The sequence below is a fragment of the Balaenoptera borealis genome, assembly GCF_965194805.1.
Source record: "Balaenoptera borealis genome assembly, chromosome: 14".
NCBI lineage: Eukaryota > Metazoa > Chordata > Mammalia > Artiodactyla > Balaenopteridae > Balaenoptera > Balaenoptera borealis.
The window spans coordinates 69,769,540-69,793,144 of NC_138875.1; the positions used below are offsets into that span (position 1 = coordinate 69,769,540).

General features: G+C 45.9%; 1 protein-coding gene across 10 annotated transcripts in view; it reads left to right on the forward strand.

The window, feature by feature from the left end:
• LOC309611308 (kremen protein 1) overlaps window positions 1-23,605 on the forward strand; it is a 145,351-nt gene that overhangs the window by 70,622 nt on the left and 51,124 nt on the right. Inside the window, exon 12 of one of the 10 annotated variants that reach the window (XM_082355577.1) lies at window positions 1,133-14,794. The exons of the other annotated variants lie outside the window; for them this stretch is intronic. The gene's annotated coding sequence lies outside the window, so the exon portion shown is untranslated. Of the gene's footprint in view, window positions 1-1,132; window positions 14,795-23,605 lie in introns of those variants that run through there. 10 annotated transcript variants of the gene reach the window in all.

The following is a 23,605-nucleotide window of genomic DNA, read 5'->3' on the forward strand; positions in this document are numbered from 1 at the left end:
ACTTGGGCCACAAGCCAAAAGGTTCTTCTCTTTGTTAACTACAAAATAAACAACTCCAGCCCCCCGGGCTACTTGCAGTACAAATGTTTATGCCTTTGGAAAGAGAAAAAAGAAAGACTCTTGCGAGATCTGGAGCAGATGGGCGCCAAGTTTGGAATTAACCCTTAGCAATCGGGGTGTCTGATCTTCAGCCAACGGGTCTGCAGCAGTTTGAGGAGGGTGGCTGATGTGGGCTTCTGCTATAACTTTGCTATTGATGGGCTTTTGAGGCCTTGGAATGCTCTCTGGAAATGACGCCGGCTACATCTTTAAAACTCTGAATTAGGCACTAGGGACTCACCCTGAGAAAGCACCCGACACCACAGCACCCGCTCCAGGTGAAGGGTTGTGAGCAGCTACAGCATTCATACCACTTGGGGCAAGACCCCCTGATGATGGGTGTGTACACAGAGTCGGGGGGGGGGGAGCAACGCCCACCCACCACGGGGCTAACATTTGCTGAAGAGCAGGTACTTTGTCATATCAATGGTGGACATTGATTATATGCTCAAGGACCAGACTCCCTGCTAAACTCGACACACTTCATATTATTTCATTTGATCCTCCCAACCACCCAGTAGGGTGGGTATGGTTATATTCACGTTTCACAGATGAGGAAATTGAGTCTCAGAGAAGTAAAGTCTGCTTTATTTTTTTTTTAGTCTCATTTAATCTTGGCTGGTTAGGTCCTCCTCTTCAGATGATAGGTGTCCCTTGCCCGAGGTCATCGACCTGGTGAGTGGTGGCAGAGCTGGGACTGAAACCCAGGGCTTTGCAACTTCAAAGTCACCTCCGGCCATCCCTGTCCGTTTGTGTTCACTAACACAAATGACGGTTATCACCTTTCAGACTTCCAGAAGCAATGCCGAACTCAGAGGAGCTACCTGTGGGAGCTGAGTGCACAGACCAGCTCGCCACTTGTGGGTACCCAGAGGGAATGAGAGGGGCAGCTGTCAGCCCCCAGGTCCCGAAGCCCATCATGAAAGGCTGGGGGATCTCAAAGGATCATCCTCCTCCATCTTTCCAATGGGGAAACTGAGGCCCAGAAGGCAGAATTCATGCCCAAGTTGCCACTACGACTTTGCCTCCACAGTCTGTGCCCTTTCCACGGCTGCATGGAGCTTCCTGAAAAAAAACTGAAGGTGGTGGCAAGAACTGGACTGGGAAGATGGGGAGAAAGCTGATCTGGCGTGTTCCCTGGGCCCTCGGTTTAGATGGAGGGCATCACCCAGTTGCTAAGGGTGTTTTTTCCTTTATGCAAAGTCAGCCGTGGACTGCTTCCATCTTTAGCTCCAGCATCTTGTGGATTCAAGGCACCCTTAGTGTCACAAACAGATAGGGTGGGGAGTGAGTGGGCAGAGGGTCTCCAGGAGATTTTAGGGGCAGGACCCAGGAGTATACTCCTTCACTGTACTTCACTTCCTTCCACATCCCATTGGCTGTAACCAGTCACATGGGCTGGGCTGGGTACAAGGGCTTCTGGGAAATGTAGTCCTCCTGAGGGGGAGGCGGTGTGGGAAATGAAATTGGTGAATCCACAGCACTGTCTCTGCCATGATTATTCAAAATCTCACAGTCCTGTCAGGGCCTGAAATGCCTCAAGATCTGAGGGCGGTCCAGTGAGAGTGCTGTTCAGCATAGCATGTAGGAGGAGCAAGTGGGTGAGGCTGGAGAAATGGGCTGGCCCAGCTTGAGAAACACCAGTGGAAAAGTAGCAGGGAGAGAGGGTTCTGATTTGCAGCCAAGCCCCACGTGGCTTGAGTCCCTGACATCAATTCAGCCACGGCAGGAGAGGGACAAGATGGTGCCAGACACATGTATACAATGGAATATTACTCAGCCATAAAAAGAAATGAAACTGAGTTATTTGTAGTGAGGTGGATGGACCTAGAGACAGTCATACAGAGTGAAGTAAGTCAGAAAGAGAAAAATAAATACCGTATGCTAACACATATATGGAATCTAAAAACAACAACAACAACAACAAAACTGGTTCTGAAGAACCTAGGGGCAGGACAGGAATAAAGACCCAGACGTAGAGAATGGACTTGAGGACATGGGGAGGGGGAAGGGTAAGCTGGGATGAAGTGAGAGAGTGGCATGGACAGATATACACTACCAAATGTAAAATAGATAGCTAGTGGGAAGCAGCCGCATAGCACAGGGAGATCAGCTCAGTGCTTTGTGACCACCTAGAGGGGTGGGATAGGGAGAGTGGGAGGGAGACGCAAGAGGGAGGGGATATGGGGATATATGTATATGTATAGCTGATTCACTTTGTTATAAAGCAGAAACTAACACACCATTGTAAAGCAATTATACTCCAATAAAGATGTTAAAAAAAAAAAAAAAAAGATGGTGCCAGAGCAAGAAGCAGATGAATGTTAAGGGAAACCCAATAGCCCTGAAGATGTCCAGAGGAGGCCACACCAGCCAAGAGTCCTGGCCAGCTTTCCAGAAAAGAAGAGGATGCAAGGGGGAGCTGGAAAATGAAAATAAAGAACAGAGGAGAAAAGCAAACACAGGGCACCAGGGAGTTCTAAGACAACAGGGGCTGGTGCCAGCAGGGCCCACGTCACACAAAGGCAACCTCTGCGGTGACACAGGGCCACACGTTCAGAAAGGTCCCGTGCTTGGCTCTGCTGTCACCATCTTGAAATTCTTAATAATTGTCAAAGAAGGGGCCCCACGTTTTCATTGTGCATTGGGCCCCACAAATTATGCAGCCAGCCCTATATCTAGTGGTATCGGCATGATGACCCTGCCTCCAGGGCAGGGGTGCTGCTGACAGAGGCTGCTTTCCAGCCTGATGGGATAGCAAGGCAACAGGAGATGGATCTAGAGGAAGATGGGGAGTGGGGGCTGGTCAGCTCAGGTGTGTCTTGTTCCTTAGTGTTCTCAGGTATAAACATTTAGGAGGGACTGGTTTCAGATTCCACTTGCTCAGGGAGCCAGATTGGGAGGAAACAGGTGCTTGCCGGTGAGAGATTTTTTTAAAAATTGAGAATGATGAACTCTGTAAGAGATGTGATGTTGAGAATGACAGATGATAGATGAAGTCCAGGTGCCCAAATGGGGAAATGGGGACAGTGGATTAAAGTGAGAGGGAGGGGCGTTAGACTAGGAGACTTGAGGTTCATCCTAACTTTAGGAACCTCTACCTTCATAGACAAAGAGACATTCAAGGAGACCTGCCTGTATGTTTTTTAAAACCAGTCCTGATGTTGGAGACATCACAAAATCAGGAAATAGGTTAACTAGTCCAAAATGGAAATGGCTGTGGATGGTGGTGGTGGGGATCCTCTTCAAGTCAGAGGGATTCAGACACAGCTGGCAAACTGATGGGACCAGCCTTCCATTGCATTACCTAGAACAGCCCACAGCCTAAGGGAAGAAGGAACCTAGTACAGTGAGCTCAACCTAGATACAAAGCTTGATTCCAAAGGAGAGGAGTGACTAATAACTGCGCCTTCCTATCATTTGTTGAGTACATGCAGTGCCAGACACTGTGCTGCACACATGTATGAGTTATACTCTGCTGTGTAACGTACCCCACAGTTTAGCAGCTTAAAACAATGAAAATGTATTATTGACAGTTTCTCTGGGTCAGGATTCAGGAGCAGTTTAGCTGAGTGGTTTTGGTTTAGGGTCTCCCACAAGGTTATAATCAAGATGTCAGCCGGGGAGGCCGTCATCTGAAGGCTTGTCTGGGGCTGGAGGATCCATGTCCAGGATGGTGCACTCATGCAGCTGGCAATTTGGTCCTGGCCCCCTCAGTTCCTTGCCTCTTAAACCTCTGCATGGTACTTCTTAAGCATCCTCAAGATGTGGTAGCTGGCTACTGGAGCATATGATGCAAGAGAGAGGAGGATGGAAGCCTCAATGTCTTTTATGATGTAGCCTCAGAAATCACACTTGGTCATTTCTGCAATGTCTTGCTGGTACAGAGATCAGACCTATTCGGTGTGGGAGGCAACTACACAAGGGTGTGAATACCAGGAGGTGAGGATCATTGGTGGCCACTGTGGGGGCTGCGTACTACAGCATGTTGCTTGCATTATCTCATTTAATCATGACAACAGAGTTGGTAATAATATTTTCCCCTACTCGGAGAAAGAAAGTTTGTTCAATATCAAAGAACTAATAGCAGAGCTGGGATTTGAACCCAGCTGTCCCTTGGATATGTCTGAGCTCTATGGTGAGCAGGGATGATGTAAGCGAGGACTGACAGAAATGCTCACAAACCCTGTTAGACCCTGGACTCCAAGCAGGAAGATGTTGCATTTCTCTCCTTTGGAGAGTCCCAAGTGGGAAGGACATCTTCTCCCTGACTCTCCCACAAGCCATTGGGAGCTTTGGCCCCAGGAGGGCACCAGTGAATAAGAGGTAGAGAAAGGTGCTGCATCTCTCCAACCCTTCCTCACTTCTCCCCAAGAGAGGGGGCTGCTACTTCGAATGAGTCTGATTCCAGAACAGTGACTGAGTAGAGTTTACTAGTCACTGTTAGAAGATCCTTCACATACACATACACTACACACATGCACACACACACTGTCTCTCCATACACACATACCACATGCATGCACACAACCACACATGCATAAGCATGCCCACACTGTCATACAAATGTGCTTATCATGCAGGTGCACATGTGACACACACACATACACACACATGCACACAAACCACACACTCTTCTCTTAGGCTTTCTGCCTCTAAGTGACCACATGGTTCATTTTTTCCATAAATATTTATTGAGCACCTACTTATGCCTGGCATGGTGCTGGGTACAAAGGATACAGTGGCATTAAAAATAGGTGTGGTCTCTCCTAGCTAATGCAATAAGACAAGAAAAGGAAATTAAAGGTATACAGAGTGGGAAGGAAGAAATAAAACTGTCTTTGTTCACAGATGACATGATCATCCATGTAGAAAATCTGAAAGAATCAGTAAAAACAACCTCCCAGAACGAATTAGTGATTATAGCAAAGTTGCAGGATAACAAGATTAATATACAAAAGTTAATTAGTTTCCTATATACTAGCAATGCACAAGTGGAATTTGAAATTAGAGAAATAGTACTGTTTACATGAGTACCCCCCAAAATGGAATACTTAGGTATAAATCTAACAAAATATGTATGAAATCTATCTGAAGAAAACCAGAAAACTCTGATGAAGGATATCAAAGAATAACTAAATAAATGGAGAGATATTTCATGTTCTTGAATAGAAGGACTCAATATTGTCAAGATGTCAGTTCTTCCCAACTTGATCTATAGATCCAATGCAATTCCAATTGAAGTCTCAGCAAGTTATTTTTGGATATTGAAAAACTGACTCTGAAGTTTATACGGAAATTTAAAAGACCCAGAATAGCCAACATGATATTGAAGGAGAAGAACAAAGTTGGAGGAATGACACTACCTGATGTCAAAACTTACTATAAAGTTACGGTAATCAAGACAGTGTGGTATCAGTGAAAGGACAGACAAATCAATCAGTGGAACAGAATAGAGAACCCAGAAAAAGATCCCCATAAATATAGTCAACTTATCTTTAACAAAGAAACAAAGGCAATATAATGGAGCAAAGATAGTCTTTTCAGCAAATGGTATTGGAACAACTGGACATCCACATGTAAAAAAAAAAAAAAAAAAAAAAAATCTAACCACAGACCTTACACCTCTAACAAAACTTAACTTGAAATGAATCACAGACATAAATGTAAAATGTGAAACTATAAAACTTCTAGAAGATAATAAAGGAGAAAACCTAGATGACCTTGTGTATGGTGATGACTTTTTTAGATACAACACCAAAGGCACGATCCATGAAAGAAATCGTTGATAAGCTGGACTTCATTAAAATGTAAAACTTCTGCTCTGCAAAGACATATCAAGAGAATGAGAAGACCAGCCACACACTGGGGGAAAATATTTGCAAAAGACACATCTGACAAAGACTGTTATCCAAAATATATTTACATGGGAACATATGTATATGTATAACTGATTCACTTTGTTATAAAGCAGAAACTAACACACCATTGTAAAGCAATTATACTCCAATAAAGATGTTAAAAAAATTAAAAAAACAAAACAAAACAAAATATATTTACAAAGAACTCTTAAAACAACAATAAGAAAATAAATGACCTGATCTTTAAAATGGGCCAAAGACCTTAACATATATCTCACCAAAAAAGATATACAGATGACAAATAGCATGTGAAAATATGCGCCATATCGTATGTCATCAGGGAAATGCAAATTAAAACAACAATTAGATACCACTACACACGTATTAGAATGAACCAAATCTAGAATACTGACAACACCAAATGCTGGTGAGGAGCAATAGGAACTCTCATTCATTGCTGGTGGGAATGCAAAATGGTACAGCCACTTTGGAAGACAGTTTGGTGGTTTCTTACAAAACTAAACGTACTCTTACTATATGATCCTGCAGTCATGCTCCTTGGTATTTACCAAAAGGAATTGAAAACATGTCCACATAAAAACGTGCACTCAAATGAGTATGGCAGCTTTATTCATAATTGCCAAAACTTGGAAGAAACCAAAATGTCCTTCAGGAGGTGAATGTATAAATAAACTGTGCTACATCCAGGCAATGGAATATTATTCAGCACTGAAAAGGAATAATCCATCAAGCCATGAAAAGATGTGGAGGAAACTTAAAAGTGTTTTACTACGTGAAAGAAGCCAATCTGAAAAGGCTACATACTGTATGATGCCAACTATATGACATTCTGGAAAAGGCAAAACTATGGAGACAGCAAAAAGATCCAGCAAAAAGACAGCAGGGGTTAGTGGGGAGGGAGGGATGAGTAGGCACAGCACAGAAGATGGTGAAAATACTCTGTATGATACTTTGATGGTGGATACATGTCATTATACATTTGCCAAAACCCATAGAACATACAACACCAAGAGTGAACTGTAGTGTGAACTTTGGACTTTGGCTGATAATGACATGTCAGTGTAGGTTCATCGACTGTAACAGATGTCCCACAACCATCTGACTTGCTTGAGGCAGGTCACAACTTTCTTACCTCATCTGGGACCCCCGGAGGTCCCACTGTGTTCTCTTAGTGAAACAGCACACAGCAAGCCACAAACGCCAGAGCAGACAGAAGGAGGGATGCCGCAAAGGAATCCAGCCCTGGTCGCGATATGTTTTATCATCTGGACAAGCACATAAAGCCTTGTGTGGCTTGCTCAGGATCAATGGCCATAATCATTTAATGGCAAAGCGGGACTTGTCACTCGGTGACATCAAAGGCCCCCAAGCCCAGTGCGGGCTCCTCTGAGACTGTTCCAGAACCAAGTTGTATATCATTTTTCTGTTTGTCAATGTCTTGGTGTGTATATTTCACTGTGCAACTTCACGGGAAGCAGGATTTGGGCACCCCGGACCTCCCGTCCGGACACCAGCCCTGAGGACCACAGTCCCACCATGACTTCAACCACAGGCGTTTGGCACCAGTGGGCAGCCTGGGCACCCAGCAGAAGACAAGGGTAGTGGGTGATAACAGATGGAGTGTGCACCTGGTGGGCAGGCCCATGCATGCATGTAAGAGAGCCTGGAGGCCCTCAGCACGCTGAGACGTTGAGGGAGGCTGACCACCCCATCTGTGGCCCAGGCCTGCCTAATTTACCTCTGGTTACAGATGCTTTCCTATATGCCAGGACCAAGTAATTTAAGTCACAATCTGGAATGTCTGTCTGTCAGAGCTGGAGGTCGTGCTCTGTCCAAGTGCAGGCACCCCCTGTAACATCCTCAGCAGGTGGCCCTTTACCCCTGCATTCACCTTCCTGCGGCAGGAAGCTTGTACCTCTGCAGGCAGCCACTCCTGCACTTGACAGGTGTGACTCTTACCTGTCCGGCCCTTGGACTCTTGTTGGCCCAGAAACATGGGCCTTGTCCCAACCTTTCTCTCAATCCCATCTACTGCCCTTTATCCCTCTGCCACTGCCGAGGTCAAGCCATAACCACCCCTTGCTGGGTGACAGCAGTAGTGTCCTTGGTGGTCTCCCGCCTCCTATCTATTCTCCACCCTCCCACAGGGGGGCCCTCCTGAACCCAGGGCTGACCAGCTCCTTCCTGCCTAAATGCTTCCACAACCGAACACCAGCCCTAATAACCCCAGTGCTCCCAGGATAATGGGGCTTCCTGGGCTTTTATGATCTGGCTTCAACTGACCTCTCTAACCTCATTAATAATAATAAGAAGAAGAAGAAGAAGAAGAAGGTGATGATGATTGCCAACACTTAGCACCTACTGAGCTCCAGGCACTGTTTAAATGCCCCAAACTGCCCTGGTGACACCTTGGTTTTGGCTCAATGAGACCCATTTCTAACTTCTGACCTTTAGAATGGTAAGAGAATGAATTAGTGTTATTTTAAGCCACACAAAGTTTGTGGTAATTTGTTACAGCAGTCATAGAAAACTAATACTCCTATTAGAAATTTAAATTGAGAACTTTAAAAATCTATTAATTTGTTTAAAAATAACAGTAAGTATATTTTTTGTTAGCATAAAAATATTTTTATTTTAAAGTAACTATATTTTTAAAAACATTAGTGAGAATATGGCTTTTTAAAAAATATTTTCGTAAATCTTTTCATGTCTGGCTCCACAGATGATAGCTGGATTCCCATGTCTGCTCCTGCATTCTGTCTGTTGTGATGTATTGTTTTGGTTGAAAATATGAAGAAAATTCAACCTCATACAGATAGGAAGGTGGAAAAAAAGAGGAGCATTTCAATAGCTTTTTCAGACAACAATGGCTATTCTTCTTTGATATAAACTAAAACACAAAATTGGCAGTTTTTCAAAGGTTAGTTGCAGTGTGGAATCTGAAACCATATCAATGGTCTTTGTTATGACGGCCTTTGAATGATTCTGGCCTTGATGCCCCTTTGCTACACAGAGGAGCTGACAGTCCCCTTGCTGGGGAACCCAGGAAAATGCTGAAGGTAACTCAGCCCTAGTAGGAGCTGGGCCAGGGAAAGGACAGAGGTGACAACGGGGTGGAAGTGGCAGAGCAGTTCAGGACAGTGGCATTGGACACAGCCAGCTGAGACCTTTAGAGGCTGCCAATGACAAGCTGACACTGCCCCGTCCCCTCCCCATAGCCAATTACAACTCAAAACAAAACTAACCATAAGTTCCAAACCTTTGTGCATGTTGGAATTAAAATAGCTTCTTTCTAAATCTTCTGCTATCTTCTAGCCAGATTCTGGCTAAGTTTGTCAAAGCCCATCTCTGCTAATTGCTCTGGTCCTTGGGTATCCAGCCTGCTGGGAGTTAAGACAAGCTGAGTATGAGTGCAGATCCTGCTATGCACCAGGCCTGTGGCCCTCAGTGTCCTCCTCTGTACAGCAGGCATCTTAACACCTGTCCACCAGGGTTGTGAGGACCCTGAGATGAGGCTTGTGAGGCATTTTAGCCAGCGCCTGGTGAGTGCAAGCTCAAGTTTGCTGTTATTATTGCAGGAATGCAAGTGACCTTCCAGGTGCCTCCAGCTGGCTCCTACAGCCCAGATCTTTCAGCCAGTGCCCAGGGCTTAGTGAGGTCAGCTGAACTGTCCACTCTCTCCACAGCTCCATAACCTGGGGTTTCCCTGGAAGCCTCAGGGCTGGGGATGGAGGTGTTGATGAAAATAATCAACAAACAATCTGTAATAGGAATAGCAAAGAGTTTTATCTGAGCCAAACTAAGGACTATAGCCAGGAAGACAGCCTCTCAGATAACTCTGAGAAACTGCTGCATAGAAGCATGGTTTTCAGCACAGTTTTATGTCTTGTCAGAACAAAGAACATTAAACAAGTCAGGGATACATTCCTTCAAGTTAAAAAAAAAAAAAAAGCAGATCAGCATGTACACATCAAGTCAGTATGGCCTTGGCACCTGGGAAGGGAGTCTTAGCATCAGAGGAGTGCCATCCCAGGAAGGGAGGCATTTAATCTTTATTTTTAACATGGGCATTCTTTATTTCTGGTCAAAGCGCCCTGTTCTTTAATCAAAGCAGATGTACAATGTATGTTTAATAGGCCACAAACGGGCTGTACTAGTTAGCATAAAATTCAAGTTAACTCATGTATAAGCCAGAATGACTTCCCCAGACCTCAATACGTGAACATTTCTTTTATCAGAGGAATACAAGGAAATGTCTCAAATACAAGCAACTTTTCCATTTCCTCTTCCCGCAGAGCCCAGAACCACTGCAGCTGCTTCCAGGATAGGATCTGGGAGGACAGGGGGAGGAGGGGAGCAGGTCAAGGAGGCAGCACACTTGTCCCACAAACTTGAAGCTTGTGGTGGACGCTCTGAGGGGCACTGTCCAGATCCCCCTTCCAGGCCGGGGCACCCAGAGCTCATCCCAGTAGCCCAGAGCTCGTCCCAGCAGCCAGGAAGTGGGAACACATGGCTAGATGTCCTCCTTGTCCTCCCTTGGGGGATCTTGTCCGCCTTCAGTGGCTCACTTTGCACAAGTCCAAAGGGCCATACCAGCAGCAGAGTCCCAGTGGCCGGCCAGCTCCCCCTGCCCAAGCCTGCCTTCCTGAGAACAAACTCTTATAACCTGCTCTCAGATCTGGGGTCTCTGAGCTGCCCTCGGGGAGCCCGCCAAGGGGCCTGGGTCCTGCTGGGTGGTCCAGGTGAGCCCCTCACCCTTCCCAGTCTCAAGACCTCCCACAAAGGACTGGAGGAGCCTCTAGTTAGGAAGGGACTGTGCAGCCAGTGGCACATATGTCACACCTCCCTCCTTAGCAGACCCCTCCCCACCCCACCTGAGTCAGAGGAGAGGAGGGAAGTCTCCTTGAAACCTCCCAAGCGTGTGGGGGAGAGGGGAGGGATGGAGACAGAGATGGGGTTGGGGCCTCCTGCCCTTTCTGCAGACTTTGGGGACAATCGGCAGAGTGCTGGTTTCTTCTATCCAGCCTTTGCATCTTAAGGGGAACAGAACCCTAACCTTCCCTGGTGGTGGAATGCCACCCTCAGCTGCAGACTTGCGGGAGGGGGTCTCTGAGGCATGGTGGTTTTGCCCGAAGGGGCAGTTCTGCCCCTGGCACAGGGAGGTGGACAGGGGAGCCAGGGCAGCCCCATGGATCTCTACTGAACTAAAAAGGGGAGGTCAGAAGGGAGATGGGTCAGACTACCCTTGGTTTCCAAGGGTTGGCCATAAAAGGCGTTGCAGTGCCTGCCTTCCTCTCTCTTGGATCACTTGCTCTGGGGAAAGCCAGCCACCATATTGTGAGGACACTGAAGCAGCCCCATGGGAGGCCTGTGTGATGAGGAACTGAGACCTCCAGCCAAGAGCCATGTGAGCAAGCCATCTCGGAAGTGGGTGTTTCAGCTCCAGTCGAGTCTTCAGGTGATGGTAGCCTTAGCCAATATCTTGACCGCAGTCTCATGAGTGACCTGAGCCAGAACAGCTCAGCTGAGCTGCTCCTGAACTCTTGACCTACAAGAGCAACAGATAACTAATAAAGAGTTCCTCAGAATTTGGAGGATCTAGGTGTGGAGGAAACAGGTTCTGCTCCAACCTTTGTTGGTGGTTGGATTCTTCCGCCCTCAGATCCTCGGGCTGTGGCCTCTTGGCTCTGCCAGGAACCAAAAAGATCTGCACCCAGCTCTGCAGACTGGCTGAGGGTATGGCTGGGCCACCTCCCTCAATGGGTAGAAAAGCTTGTTGTGTGTGTGAGGAGGGGATGAGGGGTGATGATTAATTTGCTACGGCTACCATAACAAAATACCACAGACTAGGTGGTTTAAATAACAGAAATGTATTTTCTCATAGTCCTGAAGGCTGAAAGTCCAAGATCAGAGTGCTGGCAGGTTTGGTTTCTCCTGAGACCCCTATCCTTGGCTTGCAGATGGCCACCCTCTTTCTGCCTCTTCACATAGTTGTCCCTGTGTGCATGTTCATCCCTGGTATCTCTTTGTGTATCCAAATTTCCTCTTATCAAAAGGACTCCAGTCATATCAGATTCGGGTCTACCCTAATGACTTTCTTTTAACTTAATTACCTCTTTAAAGACCTTAGGTCCAAATGTGGTTACTTTTTGAGATACTGGGAGTTAGGACATCAACATATGAGTTTGGGGGTGGGCACAGTTCACCTGATACAGGTGCTGAGAGCTTAGTTTTGTCTGAGCCAAGGGGCTGCAGGCAGTGGGGAGGAGCATAAAAGAACTGGGTGTGGGAACAGGACCCATGATCTGAGGAGGAAGAGTGAGGCTCAGGGTAGGCTGCCTGCCACAGATAACTTTCTGGGAAATAGAGGAGCCAGGACCCAAACATATAGTGCCTGTACCCCACCTAAGTGGACACAGAATCCAGTGGGGGGGGGTCCCTCTGTGGCCAGAGTTTCATTGGTAGGCCCAGTGGCCACGTCAGGGCCTGGGGCCTTGAGGAGGGTAGAAATTGGAACTTGGGTATCAGCCCAGCCCAGCAGAGGGGACCTGTGAAGGAGATAGCCAGGGAGGCAGCTATGAGGGCCACAATGCAGACAGGCCCAGGGCCAAGATGACATTGAACCTGCACCTCCCTCCTGGACCTCTCCTTGCCAGAACCAGGTGTTTACCCACAGACCCTGGACAGACCATCTCTGTACAGCCTCAGCCTTCGCTATGACTGAGAAATATTCCTGCAGTTTCTGCAACAACCCTTGACCTTCTCTTCACTGCCTGGACTCATTCAGGGTTTTTCCACATTCTTTTCAACTGAATTGACATTTATACCACTTCCTACCCCAAAATAGCAGGATGCACATGGAACATTTACCAAGATAGACCATATTCTGGGCTATAAAACAGACCTCAATGAATTTTAAAGGATTGGAGTGAGCTTTCGCCTTAAGAAACTAAAAGGCAAGAAGAAAAAGGTGAAGAGCAGAAGGAGGAGATGAAGAAGGGGGAGTGGGGGAGGAGGAGGAGGAGATTAGTGAGACCCCAAGTAAGTAGAAGAAAGACATAAAAATCAACATGGAAATCAAACAAATGGAAAACAGAAAAATAATAGAGAAAATCACTGGAAAAAAAAACTGGTTCTCTGAGAGCAATAAAATTGATTAACCTCCAGCCAGATTGGCCAATAAAAAAAGGAAGAAGACACACTACAGAAGTGCCATCACTATAGATTTTATAGATATTTAAAAAACAAAAAGGGAATATTTTGAACAGCTTTGTGCCAAAAATTTTGGCAATTTAAATGAAATAGATAAATTCCTTGAAAAGACATGATTTACCAAAGATCATTCAAGAACCAAGAAATACCCTGAATACCTCTTTATCTATTAAAGACTTCGAATTTATAGTTAAAAACCTTCCTACAGACAAAACTTGAGGCCTAAATGGCTTCACTGGGCCTGCAAATCCCCCCCAACATTTAAGGAAGAAATAATACCAATTCCATACAAACTTTCAGAAAATTGAACAGGAAGAAATATTTCCCAATTCATTCTATGAGGCCATTAATTCAACTGATACGAAAACCAGACAGTAGTATTTTAAGAATAGAAAAATTACAATATCACTCATGAACATAGAAACAAAAATTCTTACCAAAATGTTGGCAAATTGAATCCAATAATATACAGCAAATTCTCTTGTTTTTTGTCTATCTGGGGATGTCTTTATTTCACCTTCAGCTTTGAAAGATAGTTTTTGCTGGGTATAAGATTCTTGGCTGACATATTTTTCCTTTCAGCACTTTGCCTCCATTGTTTCTTTCTCTTTTTTTTTTATAAATTTATTTATTTATTTATCTATCTATTCTTGGCTGTGTTGGGTCTTTGTTGCTGCGTGCAGGCTTTCTCCAGTTGCAGCAAACAGGGGCTACTCTTCATTGTGGTGCTCATGCTTCTCATTGCGGTGGCTTCTCTTGTTGCGGAGCACAGGCTCTAGGCATGCAGCCTTCAGTAGTTGTGGCACGCGGGTTCAGTAGTTGTGGCTCACGGGCTCTAGAGTGCAGGCTCAGTAGTCATGGCGCACGGGCTTAGTTGCTCTGCAGCATGTGGGATCTTCCCAGACCAGGGCTCAAATCAGTGTCCCCTCCACTGGCAGGCAGATTCTTTTATTTTTTTAATAAATTTACTTACTTTATTTATTTATTTTTGGCTGCGTAGGGTCTTCATTGCTGCGCGCAGAATATCTCTAGCTGTGGTGAGCAGGGGCTGCTCTTTGGTGTGGTGCATGGGCTTCTCATTGCAGTGGCTTCTCTTGTTGCAGAGCACAGGTTCTAGGTGCATGGGCTTCAGTAGTTGTGGCACGCAGGCTCAGTAGTTGTGGCACATGGGCTTCAGTAGGTGTGGCTCGCGGGCTCTAGAGCGCGGGCTCAGTAGTTGTGGCACACGGGCTTCGTTGCTCCGCAGCATGTGGGATCTTCCCAGACCAGGGCTCAAACCGGTGTCTCCTGCATTGGCAGGTGGATTCTTAACCACTGCACCACCAGGGAAGCCCTGCCTCCATTGTTTCTGATGAGAAGTCAGCTACTAGTCTTATTGAAGTCCTCTTGTATGTGATGACATACTTTTCTTTTGATGCTTTCAAGAATTTCTTTTTGTCCTTGAACTTTTTTTTTATTATGATGTGTTTGGATGTGGATCTGTTTGCATTTTTCCTACTTGGAGTTCATTAAGCTTCTTGGATATGTAGATTAATGTTTTCATCAAATTTGAGGAGTTTTCAGCCATTATTTCTTCTTTTTTTTTTAAAGGAATTCCTTTATTTTTATTTTATTTATTTATTTTTGGCTGTGTTGGGTCTTCGTTTCTATGCAAAGGCTTTCTCTAGTTGCGGCAAGCGGGGGCCACTCTTCATCACGGTGTGCGGGCCTCTCACTATCACGGCCTCTCTTGTTGGAGAGCACAGGCTCCAGATGCGCAGGCTCAGTAGTTGTGGCTCACGGGCCTAGTTGCTCCGCGACATGTGGGATCTTCCCAGACCAGGGCTCGAACCCGTGTCCCCTGCATTGGCAGGCAGATTCTCAACCACTGCACCACCAGGGAAGCCCCATTATTTCTTCAAATAGTTTTTCTTCCCCCTTTTCTCTCTCCTCTCCGCTCCTCTGGTGCTCCCATTATACATGTGTTGGTGCATGTAATGCTGTATCACATTTCTCTAACTCTCTGTTCATTTTTCTGCATTCTTTTCTCTCTCCATTCTTCAGATTGTATAATCTCTGTCAGTCTATCCTCGTTTGCTGATTCTTTCTGATCTGAAATGGGTGGGGGAGGGAGGGAATGTGCCATGTCTCAAATGCTACAGACTCTTGCTGTTCTGAGATTTACTAGATTTTCTTGAATAAATGTTTCTTTGTTTGCTGTATGCCCTTAAGGCAATTTTCAGAGACTTTAAGTGTGTTTTTTGTTTGTTTGTTTTACAAATAATTGTTATCAATTATAGTTGTTTCTCTGGGGAGAGGGAGCCACAGAGTTCCTCACACCACTATTCCATAAGCCATCTCTGAATATATGACATGTAAAAAGAGTAATACATCACAACCAAGTGAGATTTCTCTAAAGAATACAAAGTTGCTTTAATATTGGAAAATCAATCAGTATGATTCACTGTATTAATAGACTGAAAAATAAAAACTGTAAGAGCATCTCAATAAATGCAGAAAAACATGCATTCCTGTTAAAAAAAAAAACTTTAAGCAAGCCAGGAATAGAAGGGAAATTCCTTACCTAATAAAGGACATCTACACAAAAAACACCAAACGACAACAACAAAAATCCTACAGCTAACATCATCTTTAATGACGGAAGACTGAATACTTTCCCCCAAGATCATGAACAAGACAGGCCTGTCTACTCTCACCAGTTCTATTCAGCATTGTACGAGAGGTTCTAGCCAATATAATCTGGCAAGAAAAAGAAATAAAAGGCATCTGTATTTGAGAGAAAGGGGGAAAACTGCCTTTATTTGCAAATAACATGTATGTCTACATTGAAAATCTGATGGAATTTACAAAAAAGCTATGAGAACAAGTAAGTGAGTATAATAAGGATGCAAGATACAAGATCAACATACAAAAATCAATAGTATTACTAGCAACAAACAATTGGAAATTTAAAAAAATTTATTTACAATAGTACAAAAATATGAAATAGGGATAAATACAACAGGAAGTATGAAACATTGTACAGAACATTGTTCCGAGAAATTTAAAAAGTCTAAATAAGTGGAAAAGTATGCCATGTTTGTGGATCGAAAGACTTAATATTGTCAAACTTGTCATAAATCAATCTACAGATTCAATATAATCCTAGTCGAAATCCCAGCAGGCCTTTTGGTAGACATTGACAAGCTGATTCTAAAATTTACATGGAAATGCAAAGGACTTAGAATAGTCCTTTCAACAACTTTTAAAAAGAACAAAGTTGGAGGGCTTAAATAAATGACTTCAAGATATTATAAAGCTACAGCAATGAAGACAATGTGGCATTGGTATAAAAATAGACAAGTGATTTAATGGAACAGAACAAAGAATCCAGAAATAGACTCATGTATGTATATGGTCAATTGACTTTCAACAAAGGTGCAAAGGCAATTTCATAGAGAAAATGTAGTATTGATATTTTCAACAAATGGCGCTAAAACAATGATAGTGTGCTGAACCTCCACCCCCAAGATACATCCACATCCTAATTCCCAGAACCTCTGAATGTTACCTTATTTGGAAAAATGGTCTTTGCAGATGTAATTACATTAAGGATCATGAAATGAGAAGATCATCCTGGATTATCTGAGTGGGCCCTAAATCCAATGACAAGTATGTTTATAAGAGACACACAGAGGAGAGACATACAAGGAGAAGGTGGTATGAAGTCAGAGGCAGAGATGGGAGTGATGTGACCAAGGAATGCCAGGCAGCCACCAGAAGCTACAAGATATGAGGAAGAGATTTTCTCACAGAGGCCCTGAGGGAGCACGGCCCTGCCAACATTTTGCTTTCAGACTTCTGAACTCCAGAACTGTTAGAGAGTTGTTTTAAGCCACCAAGTATGTGATAATTTGTCATGGCATCCTCAAGAAACTAATGTCGGCATCCATACGCAATTTTTTTAAAAAAAGAATTTTGATCCACACCTTGCACTGTATATAAAAATTAGCTCAAAAATAGATCATAAACCTAAATGTAAAACCTAAAACTATAAAACTTCTAGAAGAAAAGATAGGAAAAGAAAATCTTTGCAACCTTAGGTTAGGCAAAGATTTTTTATTTATATGCTCCTGCATATCCAACACCGAACCTGAACTTGGGCTCCGAGTGGCCACTCAGCAAACTTGTGTGTGGGACGAATGAGGCCATTCCCTGTACAGGCCCGGGATGCTCAGGCCACAGAGCCAGCATTGAATCTCCTGGGGATTCAAGTCGGCCACGTTCCACCCAGCAGGAAAAATTCAGAGCTGACATGAATTCAGACCCCACATACGTGATTCTTACTGAGTGAGGCATTGAGACAATCTCGCCCTTTGTCAGAACTGTGGGAGTCTTACTTACACGTAGAGAGAAGCCAGTCTAAAATCAGTCGCTTTTTGAAACCATCAACTCAAGAAATTAAGGATTCTGTCAGCGTGCCCTGAATTTCTGAGGCCAGCAATTAGTTCCTTCTAGATTAAAGGATTGTTGTGTTTCTAATACATTATTATGCGGAGTGGGCTTGCTGTGAATTTTAAAACTTTAGCTAGAATCCTCATTAACTGGGACCTTTTATCTGTGTGCAACTTCTAGAAGAGGCCAGTGGCTAGAAAGTGAGCTGACACATCCAAAAAGAAAAAAAAGCATCCAAGGGGGCGTCCCAATGCACATTCAGCCCAGGCAGCTGTCCCCTCTCCTAACGGTAACGGGGCCATTTCCTCATAAGGCACCAGGCCCAGGCTGGACTTTGTACATCACCCCACGAATCCTTGCCCACCCTGTCAGGTGAACACAGTTGTTATTATCTCCAGTTTACAAGTGAGGAGACTGTGGCTGGTGAAGGGAGGTGAGGACCCTTGCTCAGGCCCGTGGTGGCCCAAGTCTGTCTAACCTCCAGGCTCCATGCTTGGTCGCATTTTCCACTGCATCCCCTACTACCTGGACAGTGAAGATCGCTGTGCAGAAGGATGACTCCAAGGCCTTTTGAGTCCACCATCCACCTAAGAACCATTCCATTGTGGAGTGGTGCCCAGGGCCATTTACATGCTGGGAGGGAGCCATGGAAATGCAGCCATGTATGAGGCGGAGGGTGACCCAGAGGCCAGGGTCTCCATCCCATGTCTGGGAACCTCGGGATTCTTTTTTTTTTTTTTTTTTTTTTAATTAATTAATTAATTAATTAATTTTTGGCTGTGTTGGTTCTCCGTTTCTGTGCGAGGGCTTTCTCTCTAGTTGCGGCAAGTGGAGGCCACTCTTCATCACGGTGCGCGGGCCTCTCACTATCGCGGCCTCTCTAGTTGCGGAGCACAGGCTCCAGACGCGCAGGCTCAGTAGTTGTGGCTCACGGGCCTAGTTGCTCCGCGGCATGTGGGATCTTCCCAGACCAGGGCTCGAACCCATGTCCCCTGCATTGGCAGGCAGATTCTCAACCACTGCGCCACCAGGGAAGCCCAAACCTCGGGATTCTTTCAGGCAGGGTCCAGCCTGGCTGCACTTATGGCAGAACCTGAACTCAGATGCAGCCCTTGAGAGGAGATTTCCAGGACCTGGGTCAGACGCTGGCTGAGCCACCCCACATTAACCTAGGTCCCCTCAGTATTTTAGTCAATCCTCGTTTTTAGTTCACATGGGTTCATATACATAATGTGTGTGCACCCAGCCATCTCCTCACCCTACCCCAGCCCCCGGCAGGCTGGGAACCAGTGCCCACCTCCCCTCAGTCCAGTGCAGGTCCCTGGAACCCTGGGGTCTCCTCCTAGAAACTTTAGAAACTCACAAGGGAGTGGGTCAGGAGCTCTGGCCCCCCTAATAAAATGCCCCCTTCCAGCTCTCCAGGCGAGAGGTCAGGAGACAGGCAGCCCCGAGAGCAGACCCATCCCAGGGCCTCCTTCCTCTGGGCCCACGGCACCTACCTAGAGCAGAGGGGCTGCTCAGCACCTCCTGCCAAGGTGGCTGGAGCTCACCACCGCACAAGCCGCTCACAATAGTCTTCTCGTGGAAAATAAAATCTAAAGGAAATTCTGATACATGCTGCAACATGGATGAACCTTGAGGACATTATGCTGAGTGAAGTTAGCCAGTCACAAAAAGACAAATACTGTATGATTCCACTTATATGAGGTCCCTAGAGCAGCCAAATTCATAGAGACAGAAAGTAGAGTGGTGGTTGCCAGGGGCAGGAGGGGAGGAGGGACGCGGAGTTAGTGTTTAATGAGGATGGGGTTTCAGTTTTGCAAGATGAAAAGAGCTCTGGAGATGGATGGTGCTGACGGTTGCACAACAAATATGAATGTACTTAATGCCACTGAACCATACACTTAAAAATGGTTAAAAAGGTAAATTTAAATGATGTATATTTTGCCACAATATTTTTGGTAAATTTATGTATTTTATTATTTTATTTTATTTATTTATTGTTTCTGTCTGCGTTGGGTCTTCGTTGCTGCGCGTGGGCTTTTCTCTGGTTGAGGCGAGTGAGGGCTACTCTTTGTTGCGGTTCCCGGGCTTCTCATTGCGGTAGCTTTTCTTGTTGCGGAGCACAGGCTCTAGGCGCACAGGCTTCAGTAGTTGTGGCACATGGGCTCAGTAGTTGTGGCACGTGGGCTCTAGAGCGCAGGCTCAGTAGTTGTAGTGCACAGACTTAGTTGCTCCGTGGCATGTGGGATCTTCCTGGACCAGGGATCGAACCCGTGTCCCCTGCACTGGCAGGTGGATTCTCAACCACTGCGCCACCAGGGAAGCCCTACAATTTTTTTAAGTTAAAAAAAATATCTAAAATTTCCCTTCATCAAGCATCCTGCTATTCCCATTCTCCCACTGAATGCTGGCAGCAACATTTGGAGGTAACTTCTACTATTATTCTCATTTAATAGGTAAGAAAACAAAGAGGAGGGAGGTGACATGAGTGGCCTGAGTTCACCCAGCAAGTAAGTGTAGAGCCAGGGCTTGACCCAGGGCCAGACTGCAGGACCTGCTGTCTCCCACAGGGAGCCCTGGCCGCAAAGGGAGCCGCCCTTCCCTGATTACTTGCTACAGCTCTGCTCTGATTCCCCTGCCAGGGGCTGCAGACAGGATCCAGATGGTGGTTCCCCTGCTGACCAGGATGGGGCCGAATTGGAAAACCCCTCCTCCAGGGTTTCCAAATGCATCCCAGACTTCTGTCCTGGAAGTGCCTGGTGCCCTCTTGCTGGGATGGTGGGGGGCAGAGAGGCAGCCGAGCCTGGCCACTGGCCTGGACGGTGATTGTTGTGGGCGACAGGGGTTGGCACCAACCCAAGGTACCCCTACAGGCCCTGGAATGCCCAGTTTCCTCCGACCGTGAGACTCATCTCATCCTCACCTGAGCTCGTGCCCTGGGGCCACAGTAACAAAGTATCACAACTGGAGGGTATAAACAACACACTTATTGTGTCACAGCTCGGAGGCTGGGAGACTGCAGTTGAGGGCTCAGCAGGTGCCTTTGTGGGTTGGGAGGGAGAATCTCTTCCATTGCTCTCTCCACCTCCTGGTGGCCTCAGACATTCCTTGGCTCATAGGTGGCCTTCTCCCTGTGTCTTCACATCATCTTCCCTCCATCTGTCTCTGTGTCCAAATTTCCCATTTCATAAGGACACGGCCGTAGTGGATGAGGACCCACCCCAATGACCTCATCTTAACTTGATCATCTACAAAGACTCTATTTCTAAATAACGTCACATTTCAAGGGGTGGGACTTCAACATCTTTTAGGGGGACACCATCCAACCCATAACTCTGTTCCACTACACTCTTACTCCTCTCAGCCTCCCTGGAGGCCAGTGGGGAAGGTTCTGAGGGTTGGGGACGTTTGCAAAGTGAAAGAGTATTTCACGTACTCCCTAAGGTTTTGTGAATTTATAACCATCATCGCATGTACTGAATGCTCGCCGTGTGCCAGGCACTGGGCATACACACTCCCCCATCCTTAGCTGCAGGGCAGCTGTTACCATCCCATTTCACAGGTGGGTGACACAGCCCTCAGTTGAAGGAATGAAGCTTAGATCATTGCAGTTGGAGTAAAAGGCAATGCCTGGGAATTCGGGCAGGAGAGGAGGTGTGAGGGGGAGGTTATTTCTACCTCCTAAAAGTCTTCGGATCTGGTGACTTCTCTCCATCCCCACGTGCCTGCCTGTATCCGTGTCCTGGGGCTGCTGTAACAAATGACCATAGACATGGTGGCTTAAAACAACAGAAGTTTTTTCTCTCACACTTCTGGAAGCCGGAAGTCAAGATGTCAGCAGGGCTCCCTCTGAAGCCTCTAGAGGGGGATCCTTCCCTGCCACGTGCAGCTTCTGGTGGCTCCAGGCATTCCTTGGCTTGTGGCTGCATCCCTCTCGGATCTCTGCCTCTGTCTCCACATGGCCTCCTCTTCTCTGTCTCTCCTCCAGTGTCCTTTATAAGGACATTTGTCCTTGGATTTAGAGCTCACCCAGGTAATCCAGGACGATGTCATCTCAAAATCGTTAATTACATCTGCAGAGACTCTTTTCCAAATAAGGACACCTTCACAGCTTCCAGGATGTGGACATATGTTTTGGGGGTCACCATTCAACCCCTTCTTATAGTCCCAGCTGCCATCATCCAAGCTGGGCCACTGCAACTACCCCGTCTCCCAGCCTCCAGCGCGCACAGCCAGAGGAATCTTTCAGAAGCAGAGACCAGACCCCAGTCCCTTCCAACTTAAAGCCTCACAGGCTCCCAGAGCCTCAGGAAGCTCCCTCGGCCGGGTCCTGCTGACCTCTTAGGCCTTGGATCTCCCTGCTCCCCTCCCCGCACCCTGTTCCCACCACACTGACCTGCCCTTGGTTCCTGCAAGGGTCCACGTGTGCTCTTGCCTTCAGGCGTCCCCTGTGCAGTTACCGCCACTCCCTCTGCCTGGGATTCTTCCCATGGGCTTCACCTGGATGACTTTTGCTTGTCTACCAAGTCTGTTTAGAGAGATTCTCCTGCACTCCCCTTGACAAGTGAATCAGGGGCCTGAGTTCCCACAGCCTGTCCCCGTCACGAGTCGTCCCAGGGGGTTATAACGTGGGTTCACCTGTCTTTGCTCTCCGGACTACGAGCTCGGCCCGAGCAGGGCCCACCTCACCCACATCCATCCTGCTCACTGCAGAATGGCCGCCACCCGCTGCAGGGCACAGCTGGCGTCCTGCAGTGTGTCTGGGGGAGCGTGAAGGTCAGACATGGCTGGATCTTTCCTCCCACCTCCCACCCCGGCCCATCTTCCTTCCTCAGAGTCTAGGGAAACACTTTTTTCCCACCTTTAAAATCTTAAGTTCTGTTTGAATGTATGTATGTGTGTTTCCTATATAATAGCTTTATTGATATATAATTTACATACCGTACAATTCACCCAAAGTGTACAAGTCAATAGTTTTCAGTGTATTCAGAATTGTGCAATCATCACTACAGTCAACTTTAGAACATTTTCATTATCCCAAAAAGAAATCCTATACATATGAGCAGTCATGACCCATTTCCCTCCAACTGCACCCCTTCCCCAGCCCCAGCCTCAGGCAACCAGTAATCTCTCTGTCTCCGTGGAGTTCCCTATTCTGGACATTTCATACCAATAGAATCTTACAGTACGTGGCCTTTTGTGTCTGGTTTCTTTCACTTAGCATGATGTTTTCGAGATTCAGCCACGTTGTAGCATGTGTCATCACTGCATTCCTTTTTATTGCCTGAATAATATTCCGTTATATGGATAGACCACTATTTATCCATTCATCAGCTGATGGACATTTGGATTGTTTCCACTTTGGGGCTATGATGAATAGTGACGCTGTGAACCTTTGTGTGCAAGTTTCTGTGTGGATATATGTTTTCATTTCTCTTGGGTCTATACCTAAGTGTGGTGAATGTGTTTTTCTTAATTAAAAATAATTTATATTTTAAATTACAAATGCAAAACACGAGAGATCACCAAAGCCACAAATTAGAAACAAGAAAATACAGACACGTCCATAATCCCTACAAACAAAGATATCTGGTGTCCTGCCCTGGAAACATCCCTTTGCTCTTGTTTACTTATATGGATCGTGAACGGGAGGCTGTGTATGTGGAAACTGTGACAACTCCTGGCCCTTGTATTCAACTTCCTCTGATCTCTCCTGTGACTATCAATAAAGAACCATTCAGCGCAGATTAGAAATGAAACCAGCTTTAACTTCAAAGGACAAACAGCTAAGAGTTTAGCTAACAGCTAAGAAAGAAGGAAGATTTTCAGCTGTCTGGAGATGGGGGAAAGATTTTCAATGGGGCTGGAACTTCTCATTCTTTGGCCAAAAAAAAAAAGCACTAAAAAGAAGGGAAGCCCAAACCCCAAACAAAAATCATCTAGGGAATCATTACATCAAGATAGATGGATTACAA